The sequence below is a fragment of the Pelophylax lessonae genome, assembly GCF_965119305.1.
Source record: "Pelophylax lessonae genome assembly, chromosome: 8".
NCBI classification, from domain to species: Eukaryota; Metazoa; Chordata; class Amphibia; order Anura; family Ranidae; genus Pelophylax; species Pelophylax lessonae.
This window is the reverse complement of record NC_138775.1, coordinates 87956531-87979581: the sequence shown is the minus strand read 5'-3', so window position 1 is coordinate 87979581 and position 23051 is coordinate 87956531. Positions and strand designations below refer to the sequence as shown.

Sequence of the window (23051 nt, the reverse complement as noted above, 5' to 3'; positions counted from 1 at the left end):
AGGTGGTCTAGCTACCAGTGGCCAACAGAGTCTCAGGTGAAGGGGGGTGGCTTTTTTGCTGCCCCCCTGCAAAGTGCTGCCCTAGGCCTGCGCCTTGTCGGCCTAGGCCAAAATACAGCACTGGTCACCGGCACATGCTCTCTGAAGGTCCAGCATACCTTGTCACATAGCCAGCGCGCGCGAACCCAAAAGAAAGACTGGGGGAAGATGTCAGCCCTCTCAGCAATGACAGTAAACCGCTGGAGGGCTTTGTTTAAAGGTGAGTATTTCATAATTAGGTTTACAACCACTTTATTGTTTTGAGTGAGGCTGATATATGTAATAGAGCTGGACTGATAAAAGTGAAAATTGGTTCAGATGGATCTACTGTAAAGTGATTTTCCCTTCAAAGAAGCAAATCCTTGATGGAATTCTAGTATGGATGAACCCTTTTCTAGTTCTAAGTGAAGAAATGTCATCAGCACACCAAGGTTTCCTTGGAAGGGTCCGAAGATTTATTACGTGGTCTGATGGTAAATGTAAAGCAACGTTTCGGAGCCTTGCAGGGCCCCTTTGTCAGGCAAGTGAGTATCCATGGTTTCCAGCCTATGGTCATTGCAGCACCCAGCAATACCGAACAGCTGGTTTTCTTGTATGTGTGCGTGGGAAATATTGTGTTTTGAACTGTTCTAGTTCTAGGCTGCTATCTTTCTGATAGTGAGAGATGATACATTTTTGGATGTGCACAGTGGAGCATCTAGTACAAAAGTTAATCTCGTTTAAAGACTTAAAGTATAACTAAAGGCAAAACATTTCTTTTAGTTTTGGATTGAGTGGAGCAGGATTAGAGCCACTGTAAATTGTTATTGCTGCCTGAGGCCACGTTAAGGAGATTCACCCTCTCTATTTCTCCTGTTTACCATTATCATTGAAAGCCAAAGTAAAAGAAAATCCCAAATTTTGGCTTGTACCCAGAAAAGTAATAAAAGGGAAATATTCCAATGGGGACACTAGTTCTGGTGACCTGGAGGTCCCCTAGAGATTCCCTTAATTTGAAGAGATTTCCTCTTACTTCCTGTTTGGCTATGGGACAAGAAGTGAAGGAAAATCTGCGTAATTTGGGACACAGATGGCGAAAAAAAAATCTGACAGGGGTTATAACGCTCTCTTGCTCTATCCAAAATGAAAAAAAAAAAATTTGTCTACAGTTCTACCTTAAGATGGCCAAAGACGGTTCAAATCTCAGCCAGTTTAGCAGGAACCAGCCATTATTCAAATCATTTATGGGCAGCCAAAATGTACTCAAGTTGATAGATCGATCAACATGAGTACAACCAGCCTGTCGGATTTTACATGTGATTATTGCTAACGACTGCTAAATCCACTAGCATTAATCACTGCTCCCCCATGGCTTCCCATTATAACACTGACCCGTGTTTGCTGTGCAAAATTCAAAGATTGGCTGACCGCGGTTTAAAGTCCCTTGACAGCTAAAACTTAAACATATATATATATTTCAGCTGAGTATTTAACTATTTGCCCAAAGTTGCATTCAAATCATTTAAAAGAAATGTAATGCCTTCTGTTTAATCTTTATCCTTTTACAGTAGTGATTATGCTTCAGTGTTGCATCATGATTATTGCTAATCCAGACATGCTTAAACCATTTTGGCTCTCTATATAATCACATATGAACCATTAATGTAGATCATCAAGCCAGGATGAAGCAATCTGGGTTTCTACATAATGACTGCAGATTATTGCAAGGATAGCCTGGTTTGTAGTGTGCATTGCAGATCATCAGGATAGGGTTGAATCTTAGATTTCTTTAACCTAGTGGTCACTGCAGTCTATAAGTATAGGATCAGGCAGTGCTTGTCAACTTATATCAATACCTACAGAACACAAATAGGTCCAGATAGGCAGGTTAGCAACCCTGGAAGCTGCCGTATCTGAAAGTATCTTTGGATTAGCGAGAGTTCCTGTGATCTACACTGCCTCAAAAAATAATATAAAAAAAAAAAATTACATAGCACTATATTTAGTTTTTATTATTCTACAATGTAATTGCCTAAACGCTATTGCTGTATTAATTTATATTATCAACACAGGTGCAGTTTTTTTTTATGCCATAACTGCTTTTTGTTAGTTCAGTCTTGTTGTCACTAGAGGAAAAGAATGTGCTAGTTTACTACATAGAAACATAGAATGTGTCGGCAGATAAGAACCATGTGGCCCATCTAGTCTGCCCAATATATCTGAATCCTATGAATAGTCCCTGGCCCTATCTTATATGAAGGATAGCCTTATGCCTATCCCATGCATGCTTAAACTCCTTCACTGTATTTGCAGCTACCACTTCTGCAGCAAGGTTATTCCATGCATCCACTACTCTCTCAGTAAAGTAATACTTCCTCATATTACTTTTAAACCTTTGCCCCTCTAATTTAAAACAGTGTCCTCTTGTGGTAGTTTTTCTTCTTTTAAATATGCTCTCCTCCTTTACCGAGTTGATTCCCTTTATGTATTTAAAAGTTTCTATCATATCCCCTCTGTCTCTTCTTTCTTCCAAGCTATACATGTTAAGGTCCTTTAACCTTTCCTGGTAAGTTTTTTCCTGCAATCCATGTACTAGTTTAGTAGCTCTTCTCTGGACTCTCTCTAGAGTATCTATATCCTTCTGGAGATATGGCCTCCAGTACTGCGCACAATACTCCAAGTGAGGTCTCACCAGTGTTCTGTACAGCGGCATAAGCACTTCTCTCTTTCTACTGCTTATACCTCTCCCTATACATCCAAGCATTCTGCTGGCATTTCGTGCTGCTCTATTACATTGTCTTCCCACCTTTAAGTCTTCTGAAATAATTACTCCTAAATCCCTTTCCTCAGATACTGAGGTCAGGACTGTGTCAAATATTCTATATTCTGCCCTTGGGTTTTTACGCCCCAGGTGCATTATCTTGCACTTATCCACATTAAATTTCAGTTGCCAGAGTTCTGACCATTCTTCTAGTTTTCCTAAATCCTTTTCCATTTGGCGTTTCCCTCCAGGAACATCAACCCTGTTACATATCTTTGTGTCATCAGCAAAAAGACAAACCTTACCATCGAGGCCTTTTGCAATATCACTTATGAAGATATTAAACAAAATTGGTCCCAGTACAGATCCCTGAGGTACCCCACTGGTAACATGACCTTGTTTTGAATGTTCTCCATTAACTACAACCCTCTGTTGTCTGTCACTCAGCCACTGCCTAATCCACTCAACAATATGGGAGTCCATGCTCAATGACTGCAGTTTATTGATAAGTCTTCTATGTGGGACAGTGTCAAAAGCCTTACTAAAATCTAGATATGCAATGTCTACTGCACCTCCACCGTCTATTATTTTAGTCACCCAGTCAAAAAAATCCATAAGATTTGTTTGACATGATCTCCCTGAAGTAAACCCTGACTTAAAAGTACATTTAATGTCATCTCCACTTTGCAGGTAGCATCGATATTTGTATGGCATCAGACAGAAATAGATTTGTGTATAATAGATTGAAAACTACATAAGGGACCATATAGTGTTAGAATTTTACACAATATGAAGATGGATTATTCATGCAGGAAAAGACAGAGGTAAGTTTCTTTAAAATATAGTTCTGATTGCACTTTTCTTGAGTGTAAGACCAGAAAGTGCTAGGCTTTTAAGCTATATTGTGATCGCTACATATTAGTATGGAGTCAGATAGTAAAAGGTTTCTATATAATATCGTGTAAACTGGAAATTGTTATAGGACATATTTATAAAGCTGTGGCTTAATAAAATTTGCATGTAATTTTGTCTTGCACCACTTTTGAAGCCTGTATGCCAACTGTTCTCTAATATATTTATAAAGGATTAAAAAGTTATCTGACGTATTGGAAAAAAGGTAAACTGTTCTTTGAAGCAGTAAAAAAAAAAAAAAGAATGCCATAACTAAGGAAGCAGTAGCAGAGTGTAGTTTCAGGAAAATAAATGCTATATTTTTGGTAAAAAAAGTCACATATACCTTTAAATTAAATAGAAGAAAGCCTGTCAAACTTAGGGAAAGAAAAGCTATATTTATATATGCCACTATCATAGTGCCATACACAGGGCCGCTGATAGGGGGGGACCACCAGTCCTCCTGTAGGGGGCCTGGGCACAGAGGGGGGCCCAACAGCACGGAGAATCGGTGCGGTCGGGCAGAGGGGCAATTACAGAAGGAAGCCCTGTGCGGCTCTCTACGGCAGCTGAAAGCAAGTTTTTCCCCCTCTTGCCAGCTTTCAGTTACTGCGGAGAGAGACACAGACACAGGGCATCCTTCCTGTAATTGCTTCTCCGACACCGATCCCCCTCCCTGTTCTGCCTGCTTCTGATCCCCTCCCACAGCTCTGCAGGCTTCCCTGTCCAGGAAAATAACAAATTGTAAAAAAAAAAAAAAAAAAAAAGGAATAAAATAATTATTAAATGTTGTAATAAATAATTCTAAAAAAAATATAAAATAAAATAATTTTAAACATTTAAAATAATTTTTTTTTAAATGTAAATGCAATAGGCTGTGCACACCTTTGCACCCTGTTAAAGTACATGGGCTGCTATAGCTATTGTTACATGGGCTGCTATAGCTATTGTTACATGGGCTGCTATAGCTATTGTTACATGGGCTGCTATAGCTATCGTTAAGCCACTGCATGCTCATAAAAATTGTACTACTGCTGGACAAGTTTACACTAGTGTATTAACTGTGGTCTCTTAATTCTTGTAGTAAGACTCTTAACTTTGTTGTTAGTACATTTTAGCTTGTCATGTTGGCATCTTTTATTAAAACTGGCCTGCTGCTGGCTAATTTTACACTGCTGTGATATCTGCTGTCTCCTAATTCATGTAGTATAACAACTGCCTATCCTTTCTCTAGCAGATTTTAGCCAATTCTTTATCATTCAAAAGGTTGTGCTGCTAACTAACACTGCTGCATTATCTGCAGTCTCTTAATTCTTAAAGTAATTGTAAACCCTTTATTTTTTTAATTAAAGTAAAAAAGAGGTTTATACTTACCTGTTCTGTGCAATGTTATTGCACAGAGTGGTCCCTTACTTCCCCTTCTGGGGTCCCCCTCCAGCACTCTTCACTACTCCTCTTCTGTGTGCGTCCTATAGTAAGCTTGCTATGGGGGTACACATGAGGGCTCCGAAGCTGTGCCCTGTGCATCTATTGACACGCACAGCATGACTCTGCCCCGCCCCTGTTCTCTCCTCACAAGATTGGATTGACAGCAGCAGGGGGAGGGAAGAGAAGACCTGCATCTGGGCACAGCACCAGATCGATGTGGGAGTCAGCTAAGTAATTGGGGGGGGGGGGGAATTAGTATTTGAAGTTTTTTTTTTTTTAACTTAATGCAGAGGGTGTATTAAGGTTATTATAAATTATATAATATTTTAGAGCTTTAATGAGTGCTTGATAGAAATTTTGCACAGGAAGGCAGTATTTCATCAGTTAGAATAGGGATGGTCACGTGAACTACTACCAAATTTTTTCTCTGCTGATCACAGCAGGTTTCTGAACATGTCATAAAAAAGCATGCATTGCTGCTAAAACTACCTGAAAATAGTCTTTCTCTGAAGCTGAAATGAATCAGAATGGGATACTGCTGCTGTAAGTATACCTAGCTAATTGTAAAAGAAAAAAAAAGAAAAAATTCCACAGCCAAACACTCTCTGTCAGAGTTTGCTGTCATTGAGACTGTTCGTGAAAACCATACTGTTCTGTAACACCACATACAGTTTAAAGGCATCCCACAAGCATGTTATTTAAAATATTTGTGCAGGTTTCAATGTTTTCCCTAAAGCCCCATGAAAAAAGACCCTCTCTCTGATATTTTATTTTATTTTTTTACATTGGTTTATGTCCCCACAGCAGTGCCCAGCTTCCAATTTGATTTTTGAAAAGCGTTTGGCTGGTAGCCCAGAAATAGTCATAATTAAGTTAATTTGCCAACATTGAACAAGTTTCACCAAACCCTTGGTGAATCAAACCCAGGCAGATTTTCCCATCACTAGTTTTTGCATTGGAGCAGAGAGACAGTCCTTAGTCCTATGTAAGATATGACTAGCATTGACTTGTGCCTACATAGGGCTTATTTGCCTTGCTTCCAACAGCAGATCAACAGGGGGAGCAAAGGCCAGCTTTAAAGTGTTAGCCTACAAGCACAGTTATACATTAAAGTGATTCTAAAGGTTGCCATTTTTTTAAAGTAACAAACATGTTATACTTACCTGCTCTGTGCAATGGTTTTGCACAGAGCAGCCCCGATCCTCTTCTTTTGGAGTACCCCTCCGGTAGTCCTGGCTCCTTCCCCTGCCGCGTGCTGCTGTGTGAGCCATTGAAGAGAGAGAGACCCAGGAAAACAGCTGCTGTGAATATTTTAATTGATTAATATCTTGTGACTGAAGAATATTAAGGTAGAAACAGACATGGCTGGGTTTCTATATAAGACATTGGATAACCATCCAGTAAAAGTAAAACTCAAGCAAACATGGCCAGGCTTTTTGTAACTTTAAAATGAAACATCACATAAACAGCTAACATGTAGCTGAAATACCCAAATATATTTACTGTTTTACCTGCTACAGGCTTTTGTAATGTTGACTATTCATTCTTGTTATAAACACATCTTACAGAATTACATATTGTGGTGGACCGCTTGGCAGCCCCCTTGGGTGCTTCCGCCAAACAGTGCCTCCTGCCCTCAAAACCCTTCCAGCAGACCGAGAACTAATACCAGCCCTTTAACTCCAAGCATCGTACAGAACAAGATGTTGAGGTAGAACCAAAGGAATGACTGTTTATTGAACAAAAATACAGGTTTTTAAATACTTCAAAAGTAGGGCAGTCACCACATGAACTACAAAACCAAGACACAAGACTAATCCCATCATGTAGGCACCTCCAACAGGATAAGCCAACAGCTAATAACAATTGGTGACTCAATTAATTCAATTACCAATGTGAATTCACACCTAGGAGGCACACAATGGGAGAGACACACTTAAAAATAAACACATAACACCTTAATAAACAGATTATAGCAGGAGACCCCAACAGCAGTTTGTTTTGAGCGGATCAGCAGTTAGCGCTGGTTTGGGCATAGAGACCCTAAATCTGTCCTCCAATTCAGGTCCTCCGTTTCCCAAAGTCTGCCTGTTTTGGGGAGACGTGGACTTAAATCCTAAGTGAAACTACTAAGGTCCCCAGGCACACACCTCCCAAGGAATAGAGCCCCCTCAAATGCCAGGGCCCATAGTCAGTAGGAAAAAGGCTACCATTTAGTCCCCTCCAAAAGTCCCTGTCCCAGTTGGGTCTGTCACAGATATAATTTGGCAGGTAAAACAGTATAGCCTTACAATAATTATGTCAGCTGTATATTTAGCTGTTGCCCAGAGTTTTGCTTTTCCCAGTCAATTAATTAGCCCATTAGTATGCAGTTGCTTTGTATCCAGCTGCAGGTCTATGGTTGGGTTCATTGCTGTTATTTTACAGTATATCAGAACAGTAAAGTAACCACAGACCACTCCAGTTTTGAAAAAAATCCAGGTGTGCTTATACAGAATACATCCCAAATTCAGTGTCAATTCAATTCAAGCCTTGATAGAGGCCTTCAATGTATTTACATGTAATGCAAGTCACAGCCATACTTCCTCTGTTCCACACTAAATGGTGATTAATCATAGATGGTGCCAATGGTTTATTTAAATTAAATCAGAGTACTACAGCTGAAGTCAGAGCTATTCGTATACGATTGGGATGCTGCAGAGTCTGAGCTGAATCTTTATCTATTTGAATTTTGACAGATTAGGGCTTTAAAAGTGGAGCAGCAGGACCCACCAACATTAGCAAGACATGAAAGGTGCACATGGGAGAGGGAATAACTATAGGGCAAGAAACCACTTGGAGGGCTATGCCAGTAGGCAAGTCAGTCTTCAAGGCAGTCTTTCCTCTCTCTTTTTCTCCTAGATTCTCCTAGGTTTTATAAATAATGTAGGTTCTCTGCTCATGCCCGGCTTCCACTTTTCCCCATTGCAAACATACTAATGGGGCCAACTGATTTGTAGTCATACCCCTGACTTCTAGTATTTGGATAGAAACAGGAAGAATAAGAATCCTGGTGCCCAAAACCCAGCCCATGGGCCTGAGGCCATCTCTGTGCGTCCTGCATACCATTGGGCACCATAAAGGTAGCAGAGAAGCAGCGAGGAGCCAGGTGCAGGAACATACTCCATGTTCTGGCATCTGGCACTGAATGAGAGAGACTACAGTGGGTGCGGAGTTATCTCCTCCCACAATACAAGCAAAATCCCAGCCTGGGGTAGAGAGGGCTGTGTGGGAGGCTGTGATGGGTGATAGGGATTAACTTCCATTACAAGTCCACAATTTAGGGGATGGAGGGAGGATACCTTTACTGCCAGTTACCAGTGCAGGGGGAGGAGGGGGTTAATTTTCACTGCCAGTCCACAATGCAGGGGGAGGAGGGGGTTAACTTTCACTGTCAGTCCACAATACAGGGTGAGGTAGGGGTAACTTTCACTGCCAATCCACAATTCAGGGGGAGAAGGGGGTTAAATATCACTGCCACTGACCAACAACTGGGGGGTGTTGTTAATTGTGCCAACACCAGAGGCGTTGTTATTGCACTGATAGACAACAGTGTTGCCGGTTATTATTGCACTCACTGACACCAATGTTAACGTTTATTATTGCACCCACTGACACCAATGCTAGGGGCTTTAAATCCATCCGCTGACACCAATGCTATGGGTTTAATATTGCACTCACTGACATCAATGCTGGGGGTTATTGTACTCCAATTTTAGTGTGCATTGTGATACACATCACAAAAATGCAGCAGGAGCAAAGTTTTGGGCGCTGAGGTATGAAAATGCGCTGCTGTTGTGCTGCACTTTGGAGGTGTCAGGGGCCGCATTTGAGGCTCTCCATAATTTTCTGATTGACCACCACTGAGTTAGAATGTCTTTCAGATTTTTATTGCTGCCTGTGACCTTGTTTGTGTGATTCACACTCACTTGAAAAGTGAAAGAAAAGCATTACTATTTATTATTTCACGGTTTCCCTGCAGTAGAAAGTAAAAGAAAATCTCCTAAAGAAGAATTTTGACAGTTGTCAAAAATAGGATTTTGCCCCACTTTGGGAAGATTTCCTTTTCTGTTGTGTCTCTGGGCCAGAAAGTGAGTGAAAAACACTCCAATGATATTAGACAGCAAAAAAAAAAAAAAAAACGGTTGCAACCCTTCCCAATTCAATTCCAAAAAAATATAAATAAATATATATATATATATATATATATATATATATATATATATATATATATATATATATATACAGTATGTCACAAACGTGAGTACAACCCTCACATTTTTGTAAATATTTTATTTTATCATTTCATGTCACAACACTAAAGAAATAACACTTTGCTACAATGTAAAGTAGTGAGTGTACAGCTTGTATAACAGTGTAAATTTGCTGTCTCCTCAAAATAACTCAACACACAGCCATTATTGTCTAAACCACTGGCAACAAAAGTAAGTACACCCCTAAGTAAAAATGTCCAAATGGGGCCCAATTAGTAATTTTCCCTCCTCCGTGTCATGTGACTCGTTAGTGTTACAAGGTCTCAGGTGTGAATGGGGAGTAGGTGTTGTAAATTTGGTGTTATCACTCTCACTCTCTCATACTGGTCACTGGAAGTTCAACATGGCATCTCATGGCAAAGGACTCTCAGAGGATCTGAAAAAAAGAATTGTTGCTCTACATAAAGATGGTCTAGGCCAGTGATGGCGAACCTTGGCACCCCAGATGTTTTGGAACTACATTTCCCATGGTGCTCTACTGCATTGCAGAGTGCATGAGCATCATGGGAAATGTAGTTCCAAAACATCTAGTGTGCCAAGGTTCGCCATCACTGGCCTAGGCTATAAGAAGATTGCCCATGTCCTGAAACTGAGCTGCAGCATGGTGCCCAAGGCCATTCACTGTGTGGTTTACCAGAACAGGTTCACTTAGAACAGGCCTTGCCATGGTCGACCAAAGAAGTGGAGTGCACGTGCTCAACATATCCAGAGGTTGTCTTTGGGAAATAGACGTATGAGCACTACCAGCATTGCTGCAGAGGTTGAAGGGGTGTGGGGGTCAGCCTGTCAGTGCTCAGACTATACACCGCATACTGCATCAAATTGGTCTGCATGGCTGTCATCCCAGAAGGAAGCCTCTTCTAAAGACGATGCACAAGAAAGCCCACAAACAGTTTACAGAAGACAAACAGACTAAGGACATGGATTATTGGAACCATGTCCTGTAATCTGATGAGACCAAGATAAACTTATTTGGTTCAGATGGTGTCAAGCATGTGTGGCAGCAACCAGGTGAGGAGTACAAAGACAAGTGTGTCTTGCCTACAGTCAAGCATGGTGGTGGGACTGTCCTGGTCTGGGGCTGCATGAGTGTTGCCGGCACTGAGAAGCTACAGTTCATTGAGGGAACCATGAATGCCAACATGTACTGTGACATACTGAAGCAGAGCATGATCCCCTCTCTTCAGAGACTGGGCTGCAGGGCAGTATTCCAATATGATAATGACCCCAAACACATCTCCAAGATGACCACTGTCTTGCTAAAGAAGCTGAGGGTAAAGGTGATGGACTGGCCAAGCATGTCTCCAGACCTAAACCCTATTGAACATCTGTGGGGCATCCTCAAATGGAAGGTGGAGCAGCACAAGGTCTCTAACATCCACCAGCTCTGTGAGGTCGCCATGGAGGAGTGGAAGAGGACTCCAATGGCAACCTGTGAAGCTCTGGTGAACTCCATGCCCAGGAGGGTTAAGACAGTGCTGGAAAATAATGATGGTCACACAAAATATTGACACTTTGGGCCCAATTGGGACATTTTCACTTAGGGGTGTACTCACTTTTGTTGCCAGCAGTTTAGACATTAATAGCTGTGTGTTGAGTTATTTTGAGGGGGCAGCAAATTTACACTGTTATACAAGCTGTACACTCACTACTTTACATTGTAGCAAAGTGTAATTTCTTCAGTGTTGTCACATGAAAAGATATAATAAAATATTTACAAAAATGTGAGGGGTGTACTCACTTTTGTGAGATACTGTATATATTAATTATTTTACAAGCACATGAACTTTAATGGCATCCCAGTCTTAGTCCGTAGGGTTCAATATTGAGTTGGCCCACCCTATGCAGCTATACCAGATTCAACTCTTCTGGTAAGGCTATCCAAAAGGTTTAGGAGTGTGTGTATGAGAATGTTTGACCAATCTTCCAGAAGCGTATTTGTGAAGTTAGGCACTGATGTTGGATGAGAAGGCCTGGCTCACAATCTCTGCTCTAATTCATCCCAAAGGTTTTCTATTTGGTTGAGGTCAGGCCAGTCAAGTTCCTCCACCCCAAACTCTTTATGGACCTTTCCTTTCCTGTCAAGTTTTCAGTCAGTGTTTCAGACAGCATAATATACAAACAAAAAGCAAAACCATTATAAGGTTCTAACTCTTTTGGATTCCAAAAAATAAAAAAATAAAAATGTTTGGCTAAAGTCTGCTAAAGGCAGTAAATTCTATCAAGGTAAAGCTGATCAATCCGATTGCAAATTCTAATTTGTCTGCACCTATATTTCATAAAAATCATTTTTATAACTTCCTGCACCACTTTTCTATTTCTCCTGTACATGGACGTGACTTGGTCTGTTTTACTGTATGTGTAAATACTGGAGAAATATTGCTTGACATAATAAATACATTTTCAATTTGTATTAAGAACAATAGTAATTATTTATACTATTTAGCTGCATTATTTAAACTAATGTAACAGTATTCAACAGATTTTATGTATCATTAGCATATGAAAACCAATTTAAAAAAAAATTTACAAAAAAAAAGCTACCGATCATATGGTTTCTAGAGGCAATAAGTAACAAGCAATGTTCTCATTATCCCAGCATGTCGTTTTGGGCTGTGCGTGTTCACTGTGTTCTTTTTTTTTTTTTGTTTATAAAGAGAACCATTCATTTTTAGTTAAGTAACTCTCATTTTCTTTAAACAAAAAGAGACAAAGAAGAAAAAACATGCTTTGTAATAGTGTATGTTTTAAGTAATTCAGTTAAACAAAAGGCAATAGAAAAGAAAAAAAAGAGAAATTGTTGGTTGCAACTGTATACTATTATTCCGCTATAGTCATTTATTTCACCTCATAAAGAGAATGTATAGTCTTTTCAATGTTTTTCGCTGTAAAGGAGATGACCTTGTTTAAAAAAATCCTTGTTTCTACTTAATCTATACCTGAATATATATATATTTATATATATATATATATATATATATATATATATATACTGTGTTTGTATGTGTGTGAGTATATAGCAATACAGAGGCGAAGACATTCCCTTTTATTCTTTTCTCCCTCTACCGAACTACTGAAACACTGATGTTTTGCTGCACCATCCCACCATTCTTCTCCTCCGGCCAGTGGGAGGAGTGCTAAAGCCATGCAAGCCCAGAGACTTCTATGCAGAGCTCTGAGAATCCTGGGAGTTGTGGTTTGAGATGGCAGCCATATAATCGGACAAATAGACTCCTTACACTACAGATCCCAATAGGCACTGTGCAGAAGAAAGAGTGGAGAGATCATTTTTATTAAACTGCTTGGGAAATTTACTTCCACTTGGCACCGAGGGAGTTAGAGAGAGAGTTCCTTTGTGTGGAAATGCGCCAGCCAGTGGGAGACCAAACCAACAGAGATCTGAGCCTGAGACTGGGAGTATGGACATCCGGGGACAGTGCAGCAACACCCACATCATAGAACCTGCACTGCTGCCACAGGGAAATTGGAGGGTTCACTCATCCACTGCTTCTCACCGTTGATCACCGAATGCTTTTGGGGAGAAACCAAGGGGGGCCCCCCTTTTACAGCAAGAGGCCACCACAGCATTGCGGGAACTGGTGACAGGGTTAGTAACCCATTGCTGATAATGCTAGCAGGGACTGAGCCACTGAGATCCATACTGCACTCTATACCACACTTATTCCTAACTTAGACTTCACCTATACCAACCCTATACCACATTATACTGAACCTTTACCAGATCTGAACCACATCTACCTTGCACCTGTGCCAAGACTTTACCATATCAATACTGCATGCAGGTTAACTGGGACTTTTAAGTGCACTAATGCTCATTTGGGCCCCAACAATATCCGGCAAAAGAACATCAAAAATGACTGCCTCCCCCGTATGAATTATTCTGCAAGCCTCTTTGTTTCCCTGCCCTCTCCACTACCATCCTCCTTTTCTTTCGAACAGGGCATACTCAGTCTGTCTGGGACTAGCATAACTGCCAAAAATGTGCTCTGGTAGTATAGTTCCAGCTCTTGATAGATTAAACGTTACTACTGCTCACTGCTGCATTTGAGGTGGCCTTGCTTCTGTTTATGCTGATCTGAATGCCAAATGTCATGTAACACCTAGTCCTTACTGTTAATAACAAATAAACAAATTATAAAATTAACACTTTGAAAACACATCAGATCTCAATGGGGAAAAATATGCTGGATATCAATTCTTATATGGACTGAGTAATGTGTTAGGAACAGAAGGATGCCACATTGTTTGATTGAAATGAAAATTATCACCCTACAGAGGGCTGAATTCAAAGACATCCCCAAAAATCAAAGTGAAAAAATTATGCAGTAGGCTAGTCCATTTTGCTAAAATTACATTGCAGCAACTCAAAATGGTACTCAGTGGTTTGTATGGCCCCCATGTGCTTGTATGCATGCCTGACAACATCGAGGCATGCTCCTAATGAGACGACGAATGGTTTCCTACGGGAATTTCCTCCCAAATCTGGACCAGGGCATCACTAAGCTCCTGAACAGACTGAGGTGCAACCTGGCAGAGTCAGATGGACTGAAACATAATGTCCCCGAGGTTCTATTGGATTTAGGTCAGGCGAGCCTGGGGGCCATTCAATGGTATCAATTCCTTCATTCTCCTGGCATTGTTGTGCACCAGGAGGAACTCAGGACCCACTGCACCAGCGTAGGGTTGGCCAATGGGTCCAAGGATTTCTTCCTGATTCCTAATAGCAGTCAGGGTGCCATGGGCCTATCCTGTAGAGGTCTGTGCATCCCTCCATGGATATACCCCCCCAGACCATCACTGACCCACCATTAAACTGGTCATGCGGAACAATGTTACAGGCAGCATAACATTCTCCACGGCTTCTCCAGACCCTTTCACGTCTGTCACATGTGCTCAGGGTGAACCTCCTCTCATCTGTGAAAAGCACAGGGCACCAGTGGCAGAGCTGCCAATTGTGGTGTTTAAAGGTAAATGCCAATTTAATATTGCTTCAGACCTGAGAAAGAGGAAAACCTTTTAAAGCTTTTCTTCATAGTTTAAAGCAATTTCAGCAAACAGTTTAGGCAGTAATAACCCCTAGTATTGGTGCCAGTTTATGCAGTAATAGCCCCTAGTAATGGTGCCAGTTTGTGCATTAATTGCCCCTAGTATTGGTGCCAGTTAATGCAGTAATATCTCCTAGTATTGGTGCCAGTTTATTTAGTAATAACACCTAGTAATGGTGCCAGTTTATGCACTATTAGCCCCTAGTATTGGTGCCAGTTTATGCAGTAATAACCCCTAGTATTAGTGCCAGTTTATGCAGTAATAGCCCCTAGTACTGGTGCCAGTTTATGCAGTAATAACCCCTAGTAATGGTGCCAGTTTACACAGTAATATCCCCTAGTATTGGTGCCAGTTTATGCAGTAATAACCCCTGATATTGGTGCCATTTTACGCAGTAATAAAGCCTAGTATTGGTGCCAGTTTATGCAGTAATAAATCGTACTATTGGTGCCAGTTTACGCAGTAATAAAGCTTAGTATTGGTGCCATGCTCTTAGCATGCAGGAGGTAGGGAAGAATAGTGAGACCGGCCAATTAGAGTGATGAAAGTGTTAAGGCCAGCCGCGACAGTGGTGGCAGTCTTGACACTTTTATCAACTTCATGGGAGATCTTTATGATTTCCCTGCAGGTCTCCTGATGCGCTACTATATAGCACACTTCTCCATCCAGCACTCCTTCCCTCCACCACACCGTTACGAAACTAAGGGGGAAGGCTGGTACAGCGCACCTCTCCATCCGGGACTCATGCCCCTACAGTAGAGGTGCCCAACCTTTTGAGGAGTGAGGGCCACTTTTAGCAATTTGGTAACCAGTTGTGGGCCACAATGAGCCGAGAGGGCAGATAACAGGTCCTTCTCCACTTAGCATATGCAGAGCTGACACGGACACAGCCCGCTCTACTCTATGGGCCCTCCGATCTGATCCGCCCAGACAGAAGGGTACACAAGACTTTTTTTCAACTGTTGCTCTATAGCGGTGAATGGAGGGTCAGACTGGATCCACCTGAAAAACAGACAGGCGGACCCGATCGGACCGATTGTGTGAAAGGGGCCTAAGGCTACTTTCACACGGATGCACTGCGGTTTATTTGCACCTCAACTGACCTCAATCTTCACTTCTTCCTCAGGATTCCTGCAGGTATTCCTGGCTGCTGCTGTCCGCCAGGCGGGTATACTGCAGGTGGTGGCTGATGCTGGTTGTCCTCCAGGGCTGGTACTGCTGGTGGGTACTGCTGGCAGGTAGTGCTGGCTGGTACTGCTAGTGGGTACTACTGGCTGGTACTGCTGGCTGGTACTGCTGATGGGTACTGTTGGTGGGTACTGCTGGCTGGTACTGCTGGCAGGTACTGCTGGCTGGTACTGCTGGCTAGTACTACTGGGCAGTACTGCTGGTGGGTACAGCTGGTGGGTACTTCTGGCTGGTACTGCTGGTGGGTCCTGCTGGTAGGTACTGCTGGCTGGTACTGTTGGCTGGTACTGCTGGCTGGTACTACTGGCTGGGACAGCTGGCTCCTCTGAGATATATAAACGGTGTGCAGGTGCTGAAGGAAGCATGCAGCTGCAGTAGAGAGCAGAGCCGATGCTTCCTGTATTGCTCCTCTCACAGGGGGAGTACATTTGGTATCACTCTGCCTGTGACAGGAGCCAGAACTATACAGGAAGCATCAGCTCCGCTTCCTCTAGTTTTGGCTTTGTTCTTCACAGTGATGTGATGTTTGGGGATGGCTGGTCGGGATTCCCCAATCTGGGCTTACCGACCCGCCATCCCAGAGCAGGAGGTGGTCGGGATTCTGTTGGGGGGCAAAGAATAATGTTGGGGGGGCCCTGGCTAGGGCTCCCCACAATGGCAGTAAAGGACCTTGGGATCAGTGCGAAGGGCCCTGGCTGAGGCTCAGGGGGACCGTTCATGGTTTCCTGCACCAGTGCCCTGAAGGTTCTAGTTACGCCTCTGTACCAATCATTTTATTAAATGAACCTGTTGCTTTGCTCTACATAGTAATAGCTTAGGTTTGCTTCAAAGTGAAATGGACCTATAAGTGCCGATTGAAACTTGCAATTTTTACCTAAAACAATAAAAAATAGCAAAAAAAAAAAATAAGAAAATAAAATATAAGAAACAAAATGAAGAAAAATACAAGAAATGTGAATAATTCTGAAAACCCCCTCATTATATGTCTTCGTATAGCTGTTTTATCAGTTCTAGCTCATGGAAGTCCCAATTTAGTTACCAGCGCAGGCCCCATTTCAATAGGGCAAATATAGAGCAGGAGATAGGTATGTGTACTCGGGTGGCTTGCTTGCAGCAGATTGTAAGTACAAGAGGATCAGACGGTATGGGGCTTGTATTTAATGGCAACTTCTGCCTTGCGGATTATGAGACAAAATGGAATGGACCAGTAAGGTTCTGGGTTAATAGCATCATGCTATATTTATTACCTGCTGAGCACTATGTGATAAATATACCACACTGGCAATCATCTAACAATCCTGCTCAAGGTCTTCTATGTGTCAAAACATATTTCTTTGCACTGGCCCTTTTGTCTGCGGTTAGATTTTTGTGTTTTATCTATTACCATTCTGCACTGATTCATGTTCATTTTAGTAGACAATCCATTTTGTCATGTTTTTAGACATTCTACACGAGGCTCTTTTTGGAGAAAACATGAATATTTTATTTTTGGTATGTGTGTTGTGTAGTTTTGTCTTCAGAAATCGCTTGATTTGGTGCATTAACTCTTTCAACTGCAGGCTATCGAACAGAGTTCCTGGAATTCTACAATCTGATTTACAGCGGTCTCTTAGCTGCATAAAATGAAGAACCTGTAAGGCAAGAACCTGTAGGATGCACATCATGACGCCACTGGCAGCCCACATGCAATGAACCTGCGGAGTAAGACTAATAGCATTATCGTGTCGGTACGGTTTGAGCTGCAGCAGAGCTTCTCACTATTAATATCCTTTTTCGGTGATCTTTGCAGGTCCGCACTGCTACTGGACTGCAGAGCATCACACCACTCTCTTTCTCGAAGATCACATCTGACATGAGATAGAAAGCAAGAGGCGGCTATGCGTAGGTCCCAGCTGAGAATCAGCAGAGCATGATATTACTGTGCTAAGTGGGTTCTGTTAGAAATTTATGTTTTAACCCTCTCAGCCCTAGGTGAGGTGTCTTGAGACTCATGGATTTGTGCTGACAGGTAAAGCGTTTCTTTAACCCATTATCTGTCAACGGATACACAAGCCGGAATCTGTGCATTGACACAGATTAAACAAGCAGGAGCTGAAATCATTAAAATGCTGGTGCTCTAGAGACCAATCCCTGCTTAACTGCTGCCTAGACCCTTTCCAATATCTGATGTCTTCTATAAATGTTTTATTTAACACTGCGTAGTACCTTTCACTTAGGTTTCTCCAACAGATCGGCTCTGTGATTCTTACCATAGCTTCCTAAATTCTTCCTACTTTATTTTCTATTGAAAAATCTGAAAAAGACTCTCCAACCTAGTTTTAGACTTGAGGGTATTTGTTAAAAGCGCAAGAATACAAAAGAAAATAGGTCTTGTACTTACTACAATTGGAGATTGTCAATGGTGATGGGAGCGGGACCCTTCTTCTTCTGTAATACTTGAATTTCGGGCTATGTATGATTTTATCTATGATTTAAGAACTGTGGGGGGTATAGGATTTCTTTGCTGGAATACATAAACTTTACCCTACCATTTACAGTCTGTTAAAAAAAAAATTGTTTCCCCCAGAAGTAGAAATAATTGAGTGCAGCTCTTTATCAATGTTTTCACCCAGGATTCACACAACTGTTACCCTAAAGTCACAATTTCTTTCATATTAAATTCAGTTAGAAACATTTGTGACCCTTGGGTGAAAGATGCTTGAATCCTAAATTACATTACATTGATACATTGATCTTTTAAATAAATCCTTTAACATTAATGTTTTCTCTAGTTTGAAGACTATATTTTAAAGAAGGGATCGACCGATTATCGGCAGCACCAATATATTGGGGGCCAATAAGCACTTTCCCCGATATATCGGAATCGGCCCCTGAGGTTACCGATATTGCTGATATTTCGGGAAAGTGCTGTATCGGGGTGATGCCTGCAGCTAGAGGCATCACCCCGGTACCGGCGCCCATAGCCAACGGTCGGCTGTCTTGTAATGACGACCGATGCGGCCGCCCCCGTTCCCCCTCCCGCCGTCTTCTGTGGCTCGCCCGGGTCTCCTGCCCCACCAGGAGACCCGGGCAACCTACCTGCACGGCCTCAGAAGACCCAATCAAAGCCGCATTCGGCTCTGATCGGGTCTCCATGTAAAAAACCCAGAAGTGATGTCATGACATCAGTTCCGGGTACTTGGCTCTAAATTAAAACAGCATTCAAAACAGCCAAACTTAGCGTTTTGAATGCTTTTCAGTGCCAAGGAGGGGTTTTTTAGACCCCCAGATCCCTCCACAAGGAGTATCTGTTAAAAAAAAAAATAAATAAAAAAAAAAAATTGTTTTACATGTCCAAAAATATCGGCCGATATCGGCCAATACCGATATCCAATTACCAAAATATCGGTATCGGCATTAAAAAAAACTATATCGTTCTATCACTATTTTAAGGTATGCAGGCCGTACCCTTTTTTTTATGACTTGCATGGGCACAAGGTAGCCCCCCCCCCCCCTTTGAATTGAAAAACCTTCCTAAAATTTTTTATATTTCCGTGCCTCTGAACCTCAGCAGCTTTGCCATCACAGTTCACATGCTCCACTTATTTTAGCAAGTAATCCATGTCTGCTTACAGATTACTGTGGGGCAGAATCCTTCTGAATGCCCACATTAGAGGCAGAAATGTCTGCAGGATGGATCAGATATCATGGCTGTCAGCTCCACTCCACTCTGCATGACCTTGTGGGGTGGTCATGTAAAAGTTGAAGCAATGCCACCAAGACACGCGGCGTTCTGTGGCTTAGCACAGCTCCCGCCCCAGGCCATGAAGAGCTAAGAAGAAGAAAAAGAGTTACATGGCTATATTTCTATCATTATTTTGTTAAGATAAAGTTTAGATATGGCAGTTTTTACATAGTTACTTTACTTCAGCTTGGACCAATGTAAGTATGTATGTGCCATAACCTGGTCAATCCCCATAGAAGCTGGATTTTTTTGTAGTTGGCACCGTTACTACAGACTATCTTCTGGGTCCATTGCATTTTCTCAATGATTGGATGAAGTGGAGAAGTTGGGTGGTGACATCACGATTTCCAGCTTCCACAGGGATTCTACAGATATAGCACATACATACTTACATTGATCCAAGCTGGACCAATATAACTATGTATAAAATACCATACTTAAACTTCAGCTTGAAGCATTTGCTATGTAAATTAATTGCCCTATTCTTAAAGGAAACAAAAATCTGGGTTTAAAGCTGCTTTAAGACCCACCTTTTGCTGCAAAAGATCCACCATTTTTAAATGGCAATGGTAAAAATGTTATGTTTAGGATGAGTTAGCCTATCACACCTAACTCTTCCATAGGTTCATCTTCCAACATTATTGTGGAATAAGAACTGGCCCCCCACTCATTTCCTATTGGAAGTATCTTACCAAAAATGATTTTTTTGTTGCAGGGGATGCCTGATATGTAACTTGTATCTTAGTGCAGACGTCTAAGAAAATTGGTGAGCCAATCACTCAAGCAGGAAATTATGTTTCTGGGGGTTGTTCTGTAAACATTCTGTGTACGGAACTCCTCCAGGTAGCCATATTGTATTGCATTTTCAGAAAATTACTGGGGCTGCAGATTGAAAAGGAAAGGTAACATTCATTTACAATAGGACTTGTGTCACAATTGTATATGCTATATTATTTTTTATTTATTCGCTATTTTTTTTACCCAGGAAAGTGGAGTTACCCTTTAAATGTATCTGATGGCATTCTCTGGCTCTGGTCATTGCACTGTATTTAACCACTTGCCGACCGCTTACTTTATATTTACGTCGGCAAAGTGCCTGCCCCAGGCAGAATCACATTAATAAACGTAATCTGCCAGGAAGGAGCTAGGGGGCGGCATGCTCCCACCCCCAATCATCAGTGGGGAAGCCAGTGCGGGTGTCAGGCAGTTCTGAATACCGCCTGACACTGGCGATCTCTCCCCGTTGACAGAGAAGGACGGACGGCTGATGTAAACACAGCCGTCCGTCCTTCTCCCTCGGAGGATCACTGAGGCTTTGTGATCCTGCTATATAGGATCGCATGTCTATGTGTTCATCTCACAAGCCCAACCCTCCCACAGTTAGAATCACTCCCCTAGGCTTACATTTAACCCCTTGATCACTAACAATGTTAACCCCTTCCCTGCCAGTGTCATTATTACAGTAACAGTGCATATTTTTAGCACTGATTACTGTAGTAATGTCACTGGTACTCCCAAAAGTGTCAAAAATGTCAGTTAGGGGCCCGATCTGTCCGCCGCAATGTCGAAGTCCTGTATAAAATCACAGATTGCCACCATTACTAGTAAAAAAAAACAAAAAAAACAATAAAAATTACATACATTTTTCCCGTAGTTAGTAGACGCAATAACTTTTGCGCAAACCAATCAAAATTCGCTTATTGCGATTTTTTTTTACCAAAAATATGTAGCAGAAAATAAATTAACCTAAAATGTTAAAAAATTTTGATTTTAATTTTTTTTTTTTGGGAATGTCCTATAGCAGAATGTGAAAAATATTGTTTTTTTTTTTTTTTTTGCAAAATTGTCGCTCTCTTTTTGTTTATAGCGCAAAAAATAAAAATCGCACAGGTGATCAAATACCACCAAAAGAAAGCTTTATTTGTGGGAAAAAAGGACATCAATTTTATTTAGGAACAGCTTCTCACGACCGCGCAATTATCCATTAAAGTAACGCAGTGCCGAATCACAAAATAGGGCCTGGTCATTAACCTCCCTGGCGGTATGATTATGTCAGGAATTACATACCAAAAGCGGTACAATTGTTTTCATGGAAATTTGGCGTTATGTATTATAGGCCTACAATTCTTAGTAATTACTGACTTAAACCTGACCAAAACAAGAGTCTAGTAGACATCCCAGATGTGATATATATTATATAATTATATATATATATATATATATATATATATATTATATATATATAATATATAACACATGAATTATAATTGAATCAATAATATAATTTTATATATATATATATGTGTGTGTGTGCATATATATATATATATATATATATATATATATATATATACACATATATATATATATGCATATATATATATACCGGTATATATATATGCGCATATATATATATATATGCGCATATATATATATATATATATATATATATATATATATATATATATAATATAAAATGTGTTTTGTGTTTTGTGCAACGTTTTTTTTTTTTTTTTTATTTCCCTCCCTAGTTCCGCTCCCATGCAGCATTGCTGCTGCAGGGAACGGAACTAGGAAGTGATCAGACCGACGGAGGACGGAGGAGCGGCGGGACTCTCGGCTGGCGATCTCAGCAATGAGAGATCATCGCTGGATCGCCAGGATAAGGTAAGAGAACACCGCTGTGCTCTCTGCACATCCACCGATGTGACTCGGGGTTACCGATCCTGCAATGAAAAATCCACCCCGAGTCACGCTCGGGATTACCGCCTAGGTGGTTAAGGGGGAAAATCTTCGGTCTGAAATTGGTTAAAGTAATAGTTCAGCCAAAAACTAGTTCTAAATTGACTTGCAATCACATTCAAAAACTAATCTATCTAGCCCTGTAAAATAAAAATTGATATACTGTACATACCTTTTTCTTCAGCCAATCCAGTCCGGTCCCATGCTGAGCTATCAGCGGAGGCTTCTGTGTTTAGGCGTGTGCAGGAGAGGCAGCCGACAAGGAAAACCCCATAGTAACTCTATGGGCGACGTCACTTCCCAGGCATTTCACAGCCGTTGTCACCTGTCTCCTGCGCAGAGCTTCTGCTGCCAGAAACCGGAGCAAATCCGCTTCAGAAAAGGTATGTATAGCAATGTTTGCTTTACAGGGTTAGATAGATTTGTTTTAGAATATGGCTCTGAGTAGGTTTAGAGTTAAAGTGTTACTAAACCCAGGACCCTGCATTTACTATATCTGGTCTCCCACAGTACACAGACATGGAAATGCAATTATTTTAGTAAATACAAACTGTTAAATACCTTTTCTCATCAGCAGTATACAGCAGTCTTGTGATTTCTATCAGTTCCTGGTAAAACTCGTAGGAGGAGTTTTCATACTACACTGAGCCTTTCTATGAGGCTGCAGGGCTTTTGACCCTCTGTCTGGACATGTCTGGACAGTGCTGATTGGCCTTGTGCTGATCACATGCACCGTCTCAAGAAAAAAAAAAAAAAACATCTTTATCAATACACACCAAATTGAGCATGTGCAGCCTGACTCCAAAGGCCCTGTCTTATCCGGACATATTTTGGATTCAGTGGAAAAAGAGGAGGATCTGTGCATATAAGATCAAGCAGCCTTTTTACACAAGGCAAAGGATTAACCCCTTAGGTTCCA

General features: G+C 41.3%; 1 protein-coding gene across 2 annotated transcripts in view; it reads right to left on the bottom strand.

Moving 5' to 3' along the window:
* Positions 1 to 23051, bottom strand: part of ELFN2 (extracellular leucine rich repeat and fibronectin type III domain containing 2) — a 188117-nt gene that overhangs the window by 27353 nt on the left and 137713 nt on the right. Inside the window, exon 1 of one of the 2 annotated variants that reach the window (XM_082265788.1) lies at positions 6262 to 6344. The exons of the other annotated variant lie outside the window; for it this stretch is intronic. The gene's annotated coding sequence lies outside the window, so the exon portion shown is untranslated. Of the gene's footprint in view, positions 1 to 6261; positions 6345 to 23051 lie in introns of those variants that run through there. 2 annotated transcript variants of the gene reach the window in all.